Genomic DNA, 18,312 nt, shown 5'->3' on the forward strand with positions numbered 1-18,312 from the left:
CCAAAATTTGATGCCTGTCGTTGTGTGCACCAAAAATAATATTTATAAAACCTATTAAAACTAACAAAAGCTAGTGGTAACAGGGTCGATCCGCAGGGAGGCGGGGGAGATAATAGTTGCTTTCTATTTTAGTCTAAGGGTAACAAATTGAGGGGGTTTGGATTATGTCTAAGTCTAAATGCAAATGAAATAAATAAGCAAATAAAAACAAACAAATAATAAGATGATGTAAACAAATAATAGAAAAGAGCTAGGACGATCAGGTCACTATAGCTACGATGGCACAAAAGTTTAGGTAAGTCTCGAAATACAGTCGTGGGTGATGGGTATGACAAGCACTCTCGGTCCAAGTCAACTAATAGCCCCTCTCGGTCTATGCTATTAGTCCCTAGGTGTTACTAATACTAAATTTCGTACTTGATTAGTAATCCTAATGCCTAAATCACTTACCTTTCAGTCTAGCAATTTAGCCGTCTTAATTCGTTAATTTAAGTCCTTCCCTATCTTTTGATCTACGGGTTGGTCAAAACTAAGCATCTAACAAGTCTCCGCTAGGTCTCATTGATAGATATTGCACTTAACGAGTCAAACGATGCAAATCAGACAAGAAGATGGTCGATCGACCTGCTACCCCAGTCGACCGACCAACCGACTCAGTCGACCGACCAGATAAGACAGTCGGTCGACCAAGCCCTAATCTGAGGGTAACCTATTCTAGTGCCATCTACGCTAAGTTCGCCTACATCCTAGCAAGGGGTGATTTAGCTACGCATAATAGGTCTAATAAGAACGCATAAATTGATAAAAAGCATAAAGGAAAACATGATTGAAATTAAAGCAATAATAATACGATAATGAGATTAGGGTTTTGGGATTTTAACTACACAATTCTAATACTAACAATGAAATAAAGAAGTACTGAAAATAAAGAGCAAGAAAATACCGAATTGAGTAGCAAGAAAGAAAATCCGAGAGCCAAACAAGAGCTTTATTGAACAAACTAAAATAATGAATGTGTTTAATGTATAAATGTGATAGGAACTCAAATCTAATCTAATCTAATGAAAAATACTGAATGATTAATACAGGGGAGGAGTATTACATTATATAGCAAAGTCACGTAATACACACCCAAAACCTAATTACATATGGGCTTAAATCACGTCTTTTAGTTTCTCGTCAGATTTTGGAGTGGTCTATCGACCACATGTATCAGTCTACCGACCAAATGTCGGGGTAACAGTAGCTTCTGACTAAAAATAAATCTCGTGCTTCGTTATACTTGGTCGGTCGACCAATGTATCCAGTCGATCGACCAAACGTACTGTACAGCAATGCATTCTGACGAATTCTGCAGCGCGCATTGGTCTTAAAACAGCTGCCATTTCTTCGTAACTTATCGGAATAAAGCGATTCTCGCGGCGTTAGAAAGATAAGAGGATATGCTTTCACCTCCAATTGCAATCACTTGATTATCAGCTCTAAAACTCGAGATATAGCCATTTGAAATAGGCAGCAATATCGTGAAGTGCTTCTTTGCTTGTCAGATGCTTGTAACTTGTACGCACTCATGCTTCCTCTATCTTTAGCCCTTGAAACGGGCGCCAAGTTCATTCCTCAAGCTTTCCCTTCATGTCAAATGCTATGATAAACACTTAGGGACGAATTTGGCTCATTTTCCGCTGAAATCTTCATATTTCTGCAATATCACACAAAAACACAAAAGTAGACGGAAATAGGAAAAATAGTAGAATAAACTACTAATTGAGCTCTGAAACGCGTGTAGAATGAGGTGTAAAACATCATATAATAGACACACATAACACTTCCCCAAACCAAACCCTTGCTTGTCCCCAAGCAAGAACTAGACTCGATCTTAGGACCTAATGGAACGAGTTCAATCTCAGAGCGAAATGCAACAAGTAAAGCCTAAACCAATTTAATGCTACAAATTAACAATCAATTAGCAATATGAATCATGCAAACGAGTTATGTAGTCGTTAAAAACTTGCTGAACCGTCAACTATAGAGACTTATCATTATAGACTCTCACGGGTCGCTCATATCACACATAAGCATAGGTGAAAATATGTAAAAGATAGAAAGAATTCATTTTGTAGTGACACTCACCTAACTACGACCTATAAGAGCATCCCTGCAATCTAATATGAAAATAATCTCTACAACCGTACATACGCATTCCAACCAAACAGATGACCATGACACATGCCAAGGTAAATATGGATATGTGAGGTAATGGGTAAGAAGGGGCTAAGATAAATTTGGATATGAGGAGTTAAAGCCAAGCTAGTAACGACAGATCCAAACTATAACGACATCTCAACTTCATACTCAATGTAAACGATACAAGACGGTGCCAATTCGAGGCACAAAACTCACAACCTCCATAAAAGTCAACTCCTCAAAGAATATAAATGATAACATGAGAGTGAAAATCACCAAATCATAATAATTGAAACATGTGATTTTTCGAATTTGCAGTAACCATGGTCGACCGACTATAGGGGACGGTCGGTCGACCGAATGTCGGGTCTGATACAATTTTTTTGTCTCTTTTTTTTTTCTTTTTTTTTTCTTTCTATATTTTCTTTCTCTTTCAAACCTTTTCTCTTCTTTTCCTTCTCATCATTTCACCAATCACTCAATTGAGCATATAACCAAATAGCATTAAGCACATTCCCAAAAACACCATTACTACCTCGGATAAGGTAGGCTAATTTTAGTATGTAGTTTATGGGACAAAAAAAAGCAAATTCGGCTATGAGGGGCTTATGGGTAAAATGAGAAAAGGGGACCTCTTCCACATGTGTCAACAAACCACAGACCAAATGCATACAGGTATTAAGCAGATTAAGTTCATATTTATGCAAATTAATGTAACATGTCTCATAAGGAGAAACTACTCACAAATCCTAGATAAACCGGTCACATATGACACCAGTTATAGGCTCTAATAACTTAGAAAATGATGTAGTTTGCCAAAAATCTAAGTCAAGTCTAAAGCTCAGCAAGATATTTAACGAAAACTCGTAGATTATGCAAAATGAGTCTACTAATAACATGTCAATTAGCAAGGCTTAGGCATATACAAGTACAAATGCAATGTCATCATTGAAATACTACCGTTCCGACTCAGCCTATATGCTAAAATAAACGTGCAATTTGTTTGAATTTTCTGAATTTTTTTTTTTTTTTTTTGGATTTTTGTATATATGGAGAAATTGAATAACAATGCAAACAGAATAATTAAACGTGAATGCAAAAACAAATGAATGCTATGCAATGCAAAACCCTTCCCCAAACCAAATCACACAATGTCCCCATTGTGCGAAATCATGTATAAATAAGCAAAGAGGAAATGGTAATTTGCATTTAAAGAACTACAACTAAATAAGACATAAGAGAAAAAGATGTTGGGAACTCATAAGACTTCATGCGCGAACGGAAACCTCCCCAAACCAGCGTGAGCTAGGAGGTTTCGGTAACCAGCAGTGCTACCATAAGATACCTGAAAGACAGAAAAGCAAACATCATTCGAAAATAAAAGAATTTGGGCGGGAAAAATGTGCATGGAATTAAAGTAGAAGAAAACGAGAGTCAAGTATAGCAGCGTTGGTGGTCGACCGACCACATGAACAGGTCGACCGACCAACTACTTAACGAACAGTGCTTCTGGAAATCTGCAACCCGGTCGATCGACCAAGGGAACCGGTCGACCGACCACTGTACCTGACACTGAACCTGTTTTTCTTCGAAATAACTCAATAGATTGAGTTATCATGGTCTACAAACCTGCAAATGCACAATATTACGCGCCCAAAATTCGCGCAAACCTAATAAAAACAGTTATAGTCTTAAAAATCCTAAAGCAAACTAAACAAAGCGAAGTCTCGTGCAAACCAAAAACAGTAAAAAGTCTTAAATGCGATAAATTGTCTTAAAAACTCAAGCAATAAAATGTTTATCCGCGAAAAATGCGGAAAATCTCCGACCATGGCTTCTGGCTACACGAAGTACCCTCCACGGTGGTTATCTTCTCATCACTCCAATCCACAACATCGTCCGACGGATCTACATCTGACGCATCCTCCCACTTGTCATCTAACTCCTCAAGCTCCAAGTCAGAAACTGTAACTTTGGCCAGCTCATCCTTTTCAGGCTCCTCGTCAGTGCCATATCTCAAGCATCCAAAACCGCCGCGCTGAACAATAGGCTCAACTGGAGTAACGGGCAGCTCATCCTTCCCCAAACCAGCTCCTGCAATAGATGAAACAAACAAATCGCCCTCCAATTTGCTCCCAATCTGGGGCAGAGGTGTCACAGCAGCAGGAATAATGGGTACATGCAATAAAGTAGGAACATTAGAAATGACCACATAAGACGGTTTAGAAGAAATAGCATTGCATGTAACAGCCCACATGGGACCTTTCTTTCTAGCGGTTTGAGCAAAAACAATGGACTGTTTGCCCACCCTAAAGGTCAAGGTCCGCTCCCCAACATCAGTTATTGCACCAGGAGTGTGCAAAAATGGTCTCCCTAGAATGATAGGTATATGATCGTCCTCGGGCATGTTGTCAACAGGGAAAAAGAATTTCCCGAATGTCCTCTAAGACCCCTATAGGCTGGACCGTAGAGCGAACAGCCATCTGAACAGTCATGTTTGTCACGGCAAATTTGGTCAAGCCTAATTTCTTCGCTAGACATAAGGGCATGACACTAATGCTATCCCCCAAATCACATAAGGGTTTCTCTATGGGAAAGGTGCCAATAGAACATGAGACAGAGAAACTACCTGGATCAGCTAATTTCCGGGGGGCAGTCTGGGTAAGATAGGAGCTAGACTCCTCAGTAAAAGCCATGGACTGGACAGGCTCAAGTGACCGCTTTTTAGTTAAAAGTTGCTTCATGAATTTCATGTAAGCGGGCACTTGATTGACCAACTCAAGGAAAGGTACCTGAACATTTAAACTACGAATCACATCTTTGAGTTTATCGAAAGATACCTGTTCTTTGGTCGGAATTAGCCTCTCCGGATATGGGACTGGAATGGAACCATCCGCATTTGGAGCTTGCCTCAAGAATCTCGGAGTACTCTCACTCCAGAACAGAAAATCTCTCAAGTTATTGGGAATAGAGGGACGAAACAACTCGGAATCAGCAGCGTTGGTGGTCGGTCAACCACCCTCCTCGGTCGGTCAACCAGGGTCAATTTTCTCAGAATTGCCAGGAACATCAAAAACCACTTCTGAAACAGTGGAGGTGGTCGGTCGACCGCTTGGGACGGTCGGTCGACCAACAGTGCTGCTATATGTCTTCTGTTTCTTCCCCTTTTCAGCAGCCTTTTTCTTTCCTTTAGCATTTTCAACTGTAGGACCCTCAAGTGTAGACCCACTCCTGGTAGTAATAGCATTAAGGGTCTCCTTCTTTTGGTCCGGCTGCGATGGTAGTTGCTCAGGAGCTCAAGTTGCATTCTTGTTTGCCATTTGAGCAATTTGACTCTCCAACATTTTTGTAGAAGTCTCTCTTGCTTTAGACTCCTTTTGCAACAAATCCGACAAATTTTGAACCATGTTTTTCAGCTCAGATATGTCAGAACTTTGAAATTGCTGCTGCTGAGGCACATAGGGAGGCTTTTGAAACTGTTGTTGCTTATGAGGGGGCACATAACTTTGCTGCTGCTACTGCAGCTGTGGGGGTGGAGTCGGATTTTGGACGTTTTGGCTACTCCACCTCAAGTTTGGATGGACATTCGGCTCAAAATAAGTGTTTGTCTGCCGATAATGTTGAAAAGCAGCACAAGACTCATAGGGACTAGGACAAAAATCTGCAACATGTCCTTCTCCTCCATATCTCTTGCAGACGAAAGGACCGTCTGACACAGTATTCACTTCATATATCCCTCCTTTTGAAGCTCCTCCCAACTCATACTTATCAAATCTCGCCGTAAGAGCCTCTAATGCAACTAGAAAAGGGGATTCAGCAGCTCTCCTTTGATTTCCCCTGGAATTTTCATGCTCAGCTTTATGGGTGGCCATATCATCAATGATTTTCCACCCCTTAGTTTCTCCAACATTCTCCTGGAATCTGCCATTAGCTGCCGCATCCAGGATAGCCCTCTGATTGTCATAAAGCCCATTATAAAATTTATTGCATAGGCTCCGTTGCTCGAACCCATGGTGCGGAATAGTTCGCACCAGCTTCTTGAAACAGACCCACGCCTCATGAAAATTTTCATCAGGACCCTGTTTGAAGCTCGTGATCTGAGCTCTAATGGCATTGGTCTTCGAGGCAGAGAAATATTTCTTGTAGAATGCTAGGGCCAGCGAATTCCAATCAGTGATCCCGTTAGCAGCTCGATCCAGATCTCGGTACCATTCCCTTGCGGCATCACGAAGCGAGAATATGAACATCACCTCCTTCACCTGGTCCTGGGTCACACTCTTCTTTGGGGGTATGGAGCAAAGAGAGTCAATGAATGTCTCCATATGTTTTGCCGCATTTTCATTTGCAGCTCCCCCAAATTGGTTTCTCTCAACCAAGTTAATATAAGACGGTTTTGGTTCGAATTTTTTGTCCGTCCCCGGCAACGGCGCCAAAATTTGATGCCTGTCGTTGTGTGCACCAAAAATAATATTTATAAAACCTATTAAAACTAACAGAAGCTAGTGGTAACAGGGTCGATCCGCAGGGAGGCGGGGGAGATAATAGTTGCTTTCTATTTTAGTCCAAGGGTAAAAAATTGAGGGGGTTTGGATTATGTCTAAGTATAAATGCAAATGAAATAAATAAGCAAATAAAAACAAGCAAATAATAAGATGATGTAAACAAATAATAGAAAAGAGCTAGGACGATCGGGTCACTATAGCTCCGATGGCACACAAGTTTAAGTAAGTCTCAAAATATAGTCGTGGGTGAAGGGTATGACAAGTCCTCTCGGTCCAAGTCAACTAATAGCCCCTCTAGGTCTATGCTATTAGTCCCTAGGTGTTACTAATAAATTTCCTTCTTGATTAGTAATCCTAATGCCTAAATCACTTACCTTTCAGTCTAGCAATTTAGCCGTCTTAATTCGTTAATTTAAGTCCTTCCCTATCTTTCGATCTACGCGTTGGTCAAAACTAAGCATCTAACAAGTCTCCGCTAGGTCTCATTGATAGATATTGCACTTAACAAGTCAAACGATGCAAATCAGCCACGAAGATGGTCGATCGACCTGCTACCCCAGTCGACCGACCAATCGACTCAGTCGACCGACCAGATAACCCAGTCGGTCGACCAAGACCTAATCCGAGGGTAACCTATTCTAGTGCCATCTACGCTAAGTTCGCCTACATCCTAGCAAGGGGTGATATAGCTACGCATAATGGGTCTAATAAGAACGCATAAATTGATAAAAAGCATAAAGGAAAACATGATTGAAATTAAAGCAATAATAATACGATAATGAGATTAGGGTTTTGGGATTCTAACTACACAATTCTAATACTAACAATGAAATAAAGCAGTACTGAAAATAAAGAGCAAGAAAATACCGAATTGAATAGCAAGAAAGCAAATCCGAGAGCCAAACAAGAGCTTTTTTGAACAAACTAAAATAATGTATGTGTTTAATGTATAAATGTGATAGGAACTCAAAGCTAATCTAATCTAATGAAAAATACTGAATGATTAATACAAGGGAGGAGTATTACGTTATATAGCAAAGTCACGTAATACACTCCCAAAACCTAATTACATATGGGCTTAAATCACGTCTTTTAGTTTCTCGTCAGATTTTGGAGTGGTCTATCGACCACATGTATCAGTCTACCGACCAAATGTCGGGGTAACAGTAGCTTCTGACTAAAAATAAATCTCCTGTTTCAGTATACTTGGTCGGTCGACCAATGTATCCAGTCGATCGACCAAACGTGCTGTACAGCAATGCATTCTGACGAATTCTGCAGCGCGCGCCGGTCTTAACACAGCTGCCATTTCTTCGTAACTTATCGGAATAAAACGATTCTCATGGCGTTGGAAAGCTAAGAGGATAAGCTTTCACCTCCAATTGGAATCACTTGATTATCAGCTCAAAAACTCTAGATATAGCCATTTGAAACAGGCTGTAATATCGTGAAGTGCTTCTTTGCTTGTCAGATGCTTGTAACTTGTACACACCCATACTTCCGCTATCTTTAGGCCTTGAAACGCGCGCCAAGTTTATTCCTCAAGATTTCCCTTCATGTCAAATGCTATGATAAACACTTAGGGACGGATTTGGCTCATTTTTCGCTGAAATCTTCATATTTCTGCAATATCACACAAAAACACAAAAGTATACGGAAATAGGAAAAATAGTAGAATAAACTACTAATTGAGCTCTGAAAAGCGTGTAGAATGAGGTGTAAAACATCATATAATAGACACGCATCAAAATTCCCCAAACCAAACCCTTGCTTGTCCCCAAGCAAGAACTAGACTCGTTCGTAGGACCTAATGGAACGAGTTCAATCTCAGAGCGAAATGCAACAAGTAAAGCCTAAACCAATTTAATGCTACAAATAAACAATCAATTAGCAATATGAATCATGCAAACGAGTTATGTAGTCGTTAAAAACTTGCTGAACCGTCAACTATAGAGACTTATCATTATGGACTATCACGGGTCGCTCATATCACACATAAGCACAGGTGAGAATATGTAAAAGATAGAAAGAATTCATTTTGTAGTAACACTCACCTAACTACGACCTATAAGAGCATGCCTGCAATCTAATATGAAAATAATCTCTACAACCGTACATACGCATTCCAACCAAACAGATGACCATGACACATGCCGAGGTAAATATGGATATGTGAGGTAATGGGTAAGAAGGGGCTAAGATAAATTAGGATATGAGGAGTTAAAGCCAAGCTAGTAACGACAGATCCAAACTATAACGACATCCCAACTTCATACTCAATGTAAACGATACAAGACGGTGCCAATTCGAGGCACCAAACTCACAACCTCTATAAAAGTCAACTCCCCAATGAATATAAATGATAACATGGGAGTGAAAATTACCAAATCATAATAATTTAAACATGTGATTTTTCGAATTTGCAGTAACCATGGTCGACCGACCATAGGGGACGGTCGGTCGACCGAATGTCGGGTCTGGTACAATTTTTTCTTTCTATATTTTCTTTCTGTTTCAAATCTTTTCTCTTCTTTTCCTTCTCATCATTTCACCAGTCACTCAATTGAGCATATAACCAAATAGCATTAAGCACATTCCCAAAAACACCATTACTAGCTCAGATAAGAGATTACAATCGTGCACATTCTCAATTGAGCATATAACCAAATAGCATTAAGCACATTATCAATTGAGCATATAACCAAATAAAGCAAAACGAAGAATTAAAGCAAATGAAATAAAGTTTATTATTAAGAAAGGAGAAAGAGATTACAATAGTGCGAATCTGGCGTAAAGAACAATCAAATCCGAGCGAAATAAATCCCAAAATAAAGTTACAGTGAAGGGGAAAATAGTACGCAGTCTTGAATGATAGATAAACTTGATAGTAGGAAAATTAGATGCTAATAACCTAGTAACATAATGCTTAAATAGAAAAACAACTAAGTCCATAAGCTAAAATAAATTCACGGGCTAATTAAAGCCCACGCCAGCAGAAACCACTCGATCGAGTGGAATAAAACCACTCGATCGAGCAAAACTCAGGATAATCTACTCGATCGAGTAATAAAACCACTCGATCCAGTCTTCTGTCTTCAATTCAGCTCAAATCCATGCCCGACTGCCTCGTAAACCGTGCCTTCATGTTTCCCAATGCAGTATCTTGCTCTGGAAAATCCCGTCTCCTCTAAATGCATGCAAAAAGGACGAAAAAGGGTACGATTCCACTACTTTCGCATTCATTTCTACAAAACGGACAAAACGAACCAAAGTAGCCAATTCGGGGCATAATACTATATAAACAGTACAAAAATGCATAGAAATACGTGCTAAAATAGGCTTAAAAGACTATACAATATGCACGTATCAAATCTCCCCAAACCGAACCTTTACTCGTCCTCGAGTAAACTAAAATGCAACTAATGGAACATAAATGAAAACTCAGAGCTAGCTTAACTTGTCTACTTGAACCAATTTAATGCAAAAAAAACTAACAGTTATAGCCAAGCAGTCAATACGTAAACGAGTTATAAGCTGTTCAGAAATATAGCCGACCTATCGACCTTGCAAGACCAACAAAATCGGACTCTCTCGTGGTCACTCTTCTCTCATGAAGCAAAGGGTGAATGTTATATGTAAAAGAGAGAAGGAAAGACAGTCACTCACCTAACTGCGACCTACATAGCATGCATGCAACAAAAATGAAAGACAATTCAAATACTAATGCACACACTCTAACCAATAATGTCCGTCACAGGCGAGGGCTAACAAATAATATGGGAACAGTGAGGTTCAGGTGAGAAAAGGCAAAACAAGTTATGGTAATGTGGAGGTAAAAGCGTCAAGCTAGTTCCTAAACAGGACCATATAAGACCATCCGAATCTCAACTGACTGAAAAACTAAGTACAAGTACCCTTCATTTGGCACACAGCTCACTAAACTTAAACACAATCTCCTCAAAAATATAGAATAAGAATGGAGGAGTTAGACGGTCACAAACCTTCCCTTTTTTTTAACACCGTCTAAAAGAATCATATGAAATCAATCTCACTTTTTTTTTAAATTTTTCTTTTTTTTTTCTATCACTGTACACGTGAATTCTCTTTTTTTTTTCTTTTTTTTTTCTTTCCACGTTTTTTTTTCTTTTTCAATTCTTTTTTTTCTCTTTTCTCCTTCCTTAATTTTCACCAACTCCATACAAAAGATACGGGCCAAACTGCAGACGAAAAATCATACCACAAAAGACATACTAAACTAGCTTGACTAGACAGGCTTAATTTGGGATGTAGCTAATGGGTAAAAAAGGCAAGTTTTGGCTAAAGTGGAGCAAAATAGGTGAAAAATAAAAGAAAAGGGGAAAATTTGCAAGCACCTCCCTGCATGTGACACCAACCACAAACCCGAATGTGTGCATTTGACAAGAAATTGAATGTCATAAGAGTGCAAAAATGATGAACATGCTATGCAAGGAGTATTACTCTCAATTCCTAATGAACCGGTTATGAATGTCACCATTTATGGGCACTAAAACTCAGAATTTATGGAATAGTTTCCCAATTTATCAGGTCAAGTCTAAACAGTCAGCTATAATTGAACAGAAACTCGTAGGCTATGCGTATGACAGAGCTAATAACTATAAACAGAAGAGCAAGGCTCAAGTGAAAATGACAAGTTATAGTGCATTATCATCACGAAAATCTACCGTTCTGACTCAACCTATATGCAAAAATAAACGTGAATATTTTTGGATTTTTTGAAATTTTCTAATTTTTTTGGTTTTTCGATTTTTTTCAATGAAATAAATAAACAATGGAAGCTGAAATAATTAAACTTGAATGCAAAACAAATGCAAATACAGAATCAAAAGGATGCAATACCCTCCCCAAACCAAAACGGACAACGCCCTCGTTGTCCTCCAGCATACACCAGCAGAATATACATGGGAACGGGAATATACAACCAATAAAGAATAAAAACAATGAAATAAAAAGGAGACAAAAATAAAAGAGTAAGATATACATACAAAACACGAACTTCCCCAAACCAGCCAGAAAACTGGGGAAGTGAGTAGACCAGTAGCTACTCATCAGCCTCCTCGTCACGGATGTCCTCCACCCTGAACTCCGGATCCTCCTCCTCCTCTGCTCAGCTCGAGCTCTCTCCGCTGCCACCGCAGGGTCCTCGTCCTCGTCCTCCTCAGCAGACTCAGGGTACCCCTCAGCTGGGTACCGGCAAAAAGAATGGTGTAGGCAACCCTCTGGGATCGGACGGTGTCGCCTCAAGTGGTACTCGTGCAGAGGGTGTAAGGTAAGAGCTAAGTCCCTCTCCATACGAGCCTGTCGCTGTGCAATCTCAAGCAATAAACCGTCACGGCGCCCTTGGTCCATGACCGCGGACGCCACAAAGGGTGGAGGTGGTACGAAAGTAGCCCCGTAGGGCCCGAGGGACCGGCCGTGCCGTGTCAGTCGGTGGGTGCAGGAGTAGGAGTGGGAGTAGGGGTCGGGATGGGAGTAGTCGTGGAAGGCTGGGTACTCCCAGAAGGTGTGGACCCCTCTCCAGTCTCAAGTCTACGCCGCTTCTTGGCGGCGGGTAAAGTGGGAGGTGATCGGAGTGGAAGGTGGTAGTCCGGTGGAGGTGGCAGTCAGTCGCCCCTAGCGACTGTAGGCGAAGGGGCTAGACAGGGGAGAGTGTCACAAGGTAGGTCGACAGACAAGGTACCGTCTATCTTCCATGTCTGGTAGTCTGTGGTCAGCCAATGCTGAGAAAGCATGGCATCCAGACTCAGATACCTCTCTCCCTCGAGGTACTGCAAGTCACGAGGCCAGACGAGGAAAATAGAGCGGGCAAGAATGGTGGCTATGCCACCGCGGGCAATAGATCCCGTCTCCTTCAGCCCCTGGGCCTGAAAGTAGTGGGCGGTCAGATAGGCAATGTTGAGGGTAAAAGGACCCTCACAGTCAATGTTCAGCTAACCGCCCAAGATGGAGAGCTCGGTGTTGGTGATGTTGTTTGGCTCCTTTCGGCCAAAAATGGTGCTCCCCATCAATCGAAGAAAGTAACGGGCAGGGGGAAGGTGGACATGTGCGAGCTTTCGCTCGGGAAAGGTGCTCCGGGCCAAGGTCCTCCAAAGCTAACGGATGACCCTCCTAGGGACGGTAGCGTCGCCCGTAGAGGAAAAGCCAAGTCTGCGACCAAACTCCCCCAAAGTCATCGAAAAGGTCCGGTTGAACAACCGGAAAGACACAGAAGTACTAGTGGAGGTAGCGTCGTGTGCCCCGGAGGAGAAGGTGAAGGAGCTGAGGAACTCAAGACTCAGCTCCAGAAAGGTACGGCCACTCATAGTAATGAGTCCGGCTATCCCCGTGCCCCGTAGAAGCTCACAAACTGACTCGTAGATGCCAAGTCTCTCAAGTGCCGGTTTATCTAAAAACCGGGAAGGTACAAACTCACAGCCTAGGAGGTGATAAAACCTCTTACGATGTATGGCGTTAATAAAAATTACCTGCAAGTAGTCTGGGTGAGATTCGAGGGAGTTATCCCCTCGAACAGTGACCGTGCCAGAAGGAGAAGCAGCTGAAGTGGAGGGACCGGCAAAAGTAGAGGTAGCAGGAGCTGGTGTAGAACGAGCACGTCCACGACGTCGGCCCCGGACTCTAGAACCCGAAGTAGAAGCCCGTCCAGTGACGGTGCGAGCAACTAGGGCCGCTCTAAAGGCAGCTGCAACTACATGTGAGTCCGCCACAGGTGTGAAAACAGCGGCTGGAGTAGAAGCTGTGGCTGCTGTGGCCACCACTGACGAAGAAAGACTAGCAGCAGTGCTAGCAGTGGCGGTGGCCGTAACTGAAGTGGCAGCCGAAACAGAGCTAGCAGCAGTGCTAGCTGGCGTAAAGACAGTACCGGCAGCGGAGACTAAGAACACAGGGACTGCGGCACTAACAGAAGTGGAGGCGGTGGTAACAGTAGGGATCACCGTCTCAGTCAGGGATGGACTAGAAGTCTGGCTAGTAGAGGGCAGTGAGATAGAATACATCCTGTATACAAAGGGCAAGGGATTTGATAAGAAAGACAGCTAAACAGCATGAAAATCAGCATGTTAACAGCACGACAAATCCCAAATAGTCGAAAGAATTCAACTTCAGCCCTAAAATTCCCTATATTTCCTCAAAAATTTCGAATAAAGACATGTAGACAGCGATAGGGGACGGGGTAGCAAGCATCAACAGCAATAGTTAAGCAGCAACCAAAGCAATTTAGCATGTGACGACATCAAAAAACCAAGCTTACAGACGGAAACTAGGTTTCAGTCGAAAGTTTCGACTGTAAAGAACCCTAAACGCAAATTTCGCGCAAAATTCAAATTAATCATGCAACAAACAGTGAGGAGTTGGGAATTAAGTATCAAGTAGGGTAAATTAAGCATGAGATCGAAATTATAATCGAAAAATTCGATCCAAAACGGAATTCGAAACCTTAAGTCTTAATACACTTCATGAAATGCAAAATAAATGAAATTTAAATGCTTAGAAGTATAAGGATCACTTACTTGATAAGGATAAACCTACAAATTGCAATTAAACGACAAACAACAAGCAGAAATTGGCGATTTTGTTTCTAAAAACCGTAAACCCTAAAATCCCCAATAGACCGAGTAAAATGGCGAAAATCAGAGGGAAAGTAGAGGGCTTTTGACGATTAATTAGCAAGCAACAAGATGTAGGTGACGGATTTGGCAAAAGGGCAAGAAATATGGAGGGCTTGGGGTGTTCTTTGATCGCAAATAGGAAGAGAGTCGAAAAATAATGGGGAAAATGAAATAAGAATGAAAAAGAAGGAAGTTAAAGAAAAACTCCCTGCGTCTCTTGCAATTTCACTCGATCGAGTGGTTTAGAACCGCTCGATCGAGGACTTTGATAATTTATCCACTCGATCGAGTAGAAATTTACTCGATCGAGTACTCCCCATTTCTGCTTTACTCGATCGACTTATATAGCAATACTCGATCGAACAAAATCCACTCGATCGAGTATAAAAAGTACTCGATCGATCTCTTTTTATCGTGTAAGCTTTTGAATTCATCATTCTTCCTTTATATTTGCGTAAAAATTCCCCAAAGCTGCATAAAAACACTTGGACAAATATCCCAAAATACCAAATACGCAAAATAACAGTCTATAGTCTCTATCTACGCTAAAAATTGTCTAAAATCTAATTGTCCTAATTAAAAGCAATAAAAGAAATTCAACGGAAATTCAAAAATTGTTTATACAAGATGGTACACGGGGCATTTCCCCGCTCACTTCCCAAAGCAATTCAGTAGCCCCTCGGAGGGCTCCTGACTGGAGGACGTCAACTCAGCAACATTGATTGTCCTCTTCATCTTTCATGAGCTTGAACTTGAATCATTCGGAGGAGAATAGTTCACATCCACATATGCTCGAACTTTTCTCACCCTCGCTCCTTTCTCACCGGCTGTAACACTGTCACTCCCAACTTGACTAGCATTAATTGCACAATGCCCTTTGATAGCTCCTTCATTGTCTTCATATGTACCTGCAGCAACGAAAACAGACGAACGTTCCTCCTTTTTGCTCTCAATCTGAGGCGGAGGGGTAACAATAGCAGCACAATGCTCCAAATTTTCATTTGGAGTGTCAATAATAAGGTCAATAGAAGAGAGGGCATTGCAAGGCTGAGCTTGCATGGGGGCCCTCCGGAACTTAGACTGATAGAATATCATCTCCTCGTCCCCAACCTGAAAGATCAATGTTTTGCCCCCGACGTCTATTACTGCACGGGCAGTAGATAAAAATGGTCTCCCCAAAATAATAGGGGTATGTGCATCTTCGGGGATGTCAAGTACAACGAAGTCAACGGGAATAAAGAACCTCCCGATCTTAACAGGTACGTCTTCTATTACACCTAGTGGCCGTGATATGCTACGGTCGGCCATCTGAACAGTCATGTTGGTGTAATTGAACTTTGTCAAACCAAGTCTCTTAGCCAGAGACAACGGTAAGACACTCATACTAGCGCCTAGATCGCATAGCGCGTTATAAATCAAATGGGTACCGATATGACACGGAATCGAAAAACTACCCGGGTCTGACTGTTTGGGAGGTAACTTATGAACTAGGGCCGTCCCCACCTTAGTCAAGGCTACCGTCTCATTATCACTAATATGCCTCTTACGCGATGAAATTTCTTTCATAAATTTAAGGTAAGAGGGTACCTGTGTCAGCAGTTCGGCGAATGGTACAGTGACCTGCAAGCTTCTCAGGATCTCGGCAAATTTGCCAAATTATTGATTAGCTTTAGTATTCTGCAGATGCCTCGGGAAAGGAACCGTGATGGGTATCTCGAGTCCTTTGTTTCTCTCTTCCAACGTGTCAGTCGGATCAAGCTCCGTATCCTTTAGACACTTCTTTCCTCTCGAACGAGGTCTTTCAGGTGATTTCTCACTTAATCGAGCACTAGCAGGCTCTCGATCAATCTGTCCGTCATCCATACTACTCGATCGACCAAAATTCCAATTCGATCGAGTAGTTTCTTCAATATCATCACTCGATCGACCAAAATTCCCATTCGATCGAGTAGTTTCTTCAATATCATCACTCGATCGAGTAGAAAATTCACTCGATCGAGCAGTTGGCTTTTCCTGTTCACTCCATCGAGTAGAAATTCCACTCGATCGAGTACTTTCTTCATCAAATCTACTCGATCGACCTCCAAAAACTAGTCGATCGAGTACTTTCTTAGCCGTCAGTGCATTTCCTTGGACAGAACATTGTTCATCAGCTATTATTTCCTTCCTCGGGTCTGATTTCAACACTTCCGGTCCCTCATATGAACGACCGCTTCTCAAATTAATTAATTTTACCGTCTCATGTGGATTTTTATCAGTTTGTGATGGTAAATGACCCGGTTTCCTTGCAGATTGGTTCGCGGCTAATTGGGCAACTTGAGTTTCAAGGGCGTTGATGGATGCATCTTTCTGTTGATCACCCAATTGCCACTGCTTTGTAAAAGATTGCAGCATAGTCTTTAGCTCACCAATCTCACTCACCCCTCCAGAAGATGATGCTCCATGATTGGGAGGAGGGAAGGAAGGAGGCTTCTGAAAGCCTTGTTGATTCTTATGTGGAGGAACATACGGCTGCTGCTGGTACGGAGGAGGGGTAGGATTGAGCACATTTTGAGTAGTGCACCTCAAATTGGGATGAACTGCCCCATGGTTGTTGTAATAGGAACCCCCTCCTTACCTATATTGTTGAAAGGCAAGGACTTGTTCCTTCTCCATAAGACAGCCAACAGCTGTGTGACCATCATTTCTCCCACACCTCTCACATGTGACGGTCTCCCCTCTAGTAAGTACATGGACCGTCTGAGGCTCCCCAGCAGAATGTAACTCTAACTTGTCAAATCTAGCATTCATGGCTTCCAGCTGAGCCACAACCTGCTTATCGACTGCATGAACTGTTCTAATACCACCCCTCGGGTTTCCATACTCAGCACTGTGATTCGCCATCTCTTCAATAAGGGCCCATCCCTTATCATCGTCGGTGTTTTCCTGGAATCTCCCATTAGATGACGCATCAAGTATGGCTCTGTGGTCATCGTACATCCTATTATAGAACTGGTTAGATATAAACCATGGGTCAAAACCATGGTGAGGAATAGACCTCACCAATTTCTTGAATCGGTACCATGCCTCATATAAAGTCTCATCGGGAGCTTGCTTGAAACTGGTAATCTTGGCTCTCAGCTGATTAGTGCGCTGTGGAGGGAAATATCTCTTGTAAAAGGCAAGAGCAAGAGACTCCCAATCTATAACTCCTGCAGCTGTGCGGTCCAAATCAGTCAGCCACTCCCTGGCTGAGTTGGTCAAAGAAAAAAGAAACAAAACTTCCTTAATCTTCTCTTGAGTTACCCCCTTTGTGGCGGGGATACTAGAACAGTAGTCTGTAAAGACCTCCATATGCTTCCTCAAGTCTTCACCTGCCACACCTCTATAAAGATTTCTTTCCACCAGATTGATGTAGGAAGGACGGATGTCGAATGTATTCCCATCCCCAGTCTGGAGATTGAAACCCTTTGGAATTGAGGATGCTTTAGGCACCGAGTGACTGGAAAGTTTTGGCATCTTTACTTGTTGATCGGCAAAAATAGGAATGTCTTCTGCGAAAAGAGAATGATGTAGCTCTGGCTCGAAAGTACTAAACTCTTCCTTTCGTGATTTTCTCTGCAGACGGAGTCTATGCCTGAATAATCTCTCTGGCTCTGAATCAGCTGAAACTAATTCAAACCTGTCTAACCTGGGCATAAACAACACTGAAAAAAAATAAATAAGAACTGGCTCCAGGAATAAAAAATTCCATGAGACGGATGAAATAAACGAAACAAAGACAGATAGGGCAATTGCCTCCCCGGCAACGGCGCTAAAATTTGATACGTCTGTCGTGTACCTATCAAAAATAAACTAACTAGACTAACTATATAGCTAGGGAAGTCAGGTCGATCTCTTCAAGGAGGCAAGATATCTGTAGAAGTCCGTCTATTTGGTCACAAATGGGGGGGAGGGGGGGGGGGGGTTGTTAAAATTGGTTTCTAAACTAAAGGTTTAATGGA

This window comes from Silene latifolia, chromosome Y, assembly GCF_048544455.1.
Source record: "Silene latifolia isolate original U9 population chromosome Y, ASM4854445v1, whole genome shotgun sequence".
Taxonomy (NCBI): Eukaryota; Viridiplantae; Streptophyta; class Magnoliopsida; order Caryophyllales; family Caryophyllaceae; genus Silene; species Silene latifolia.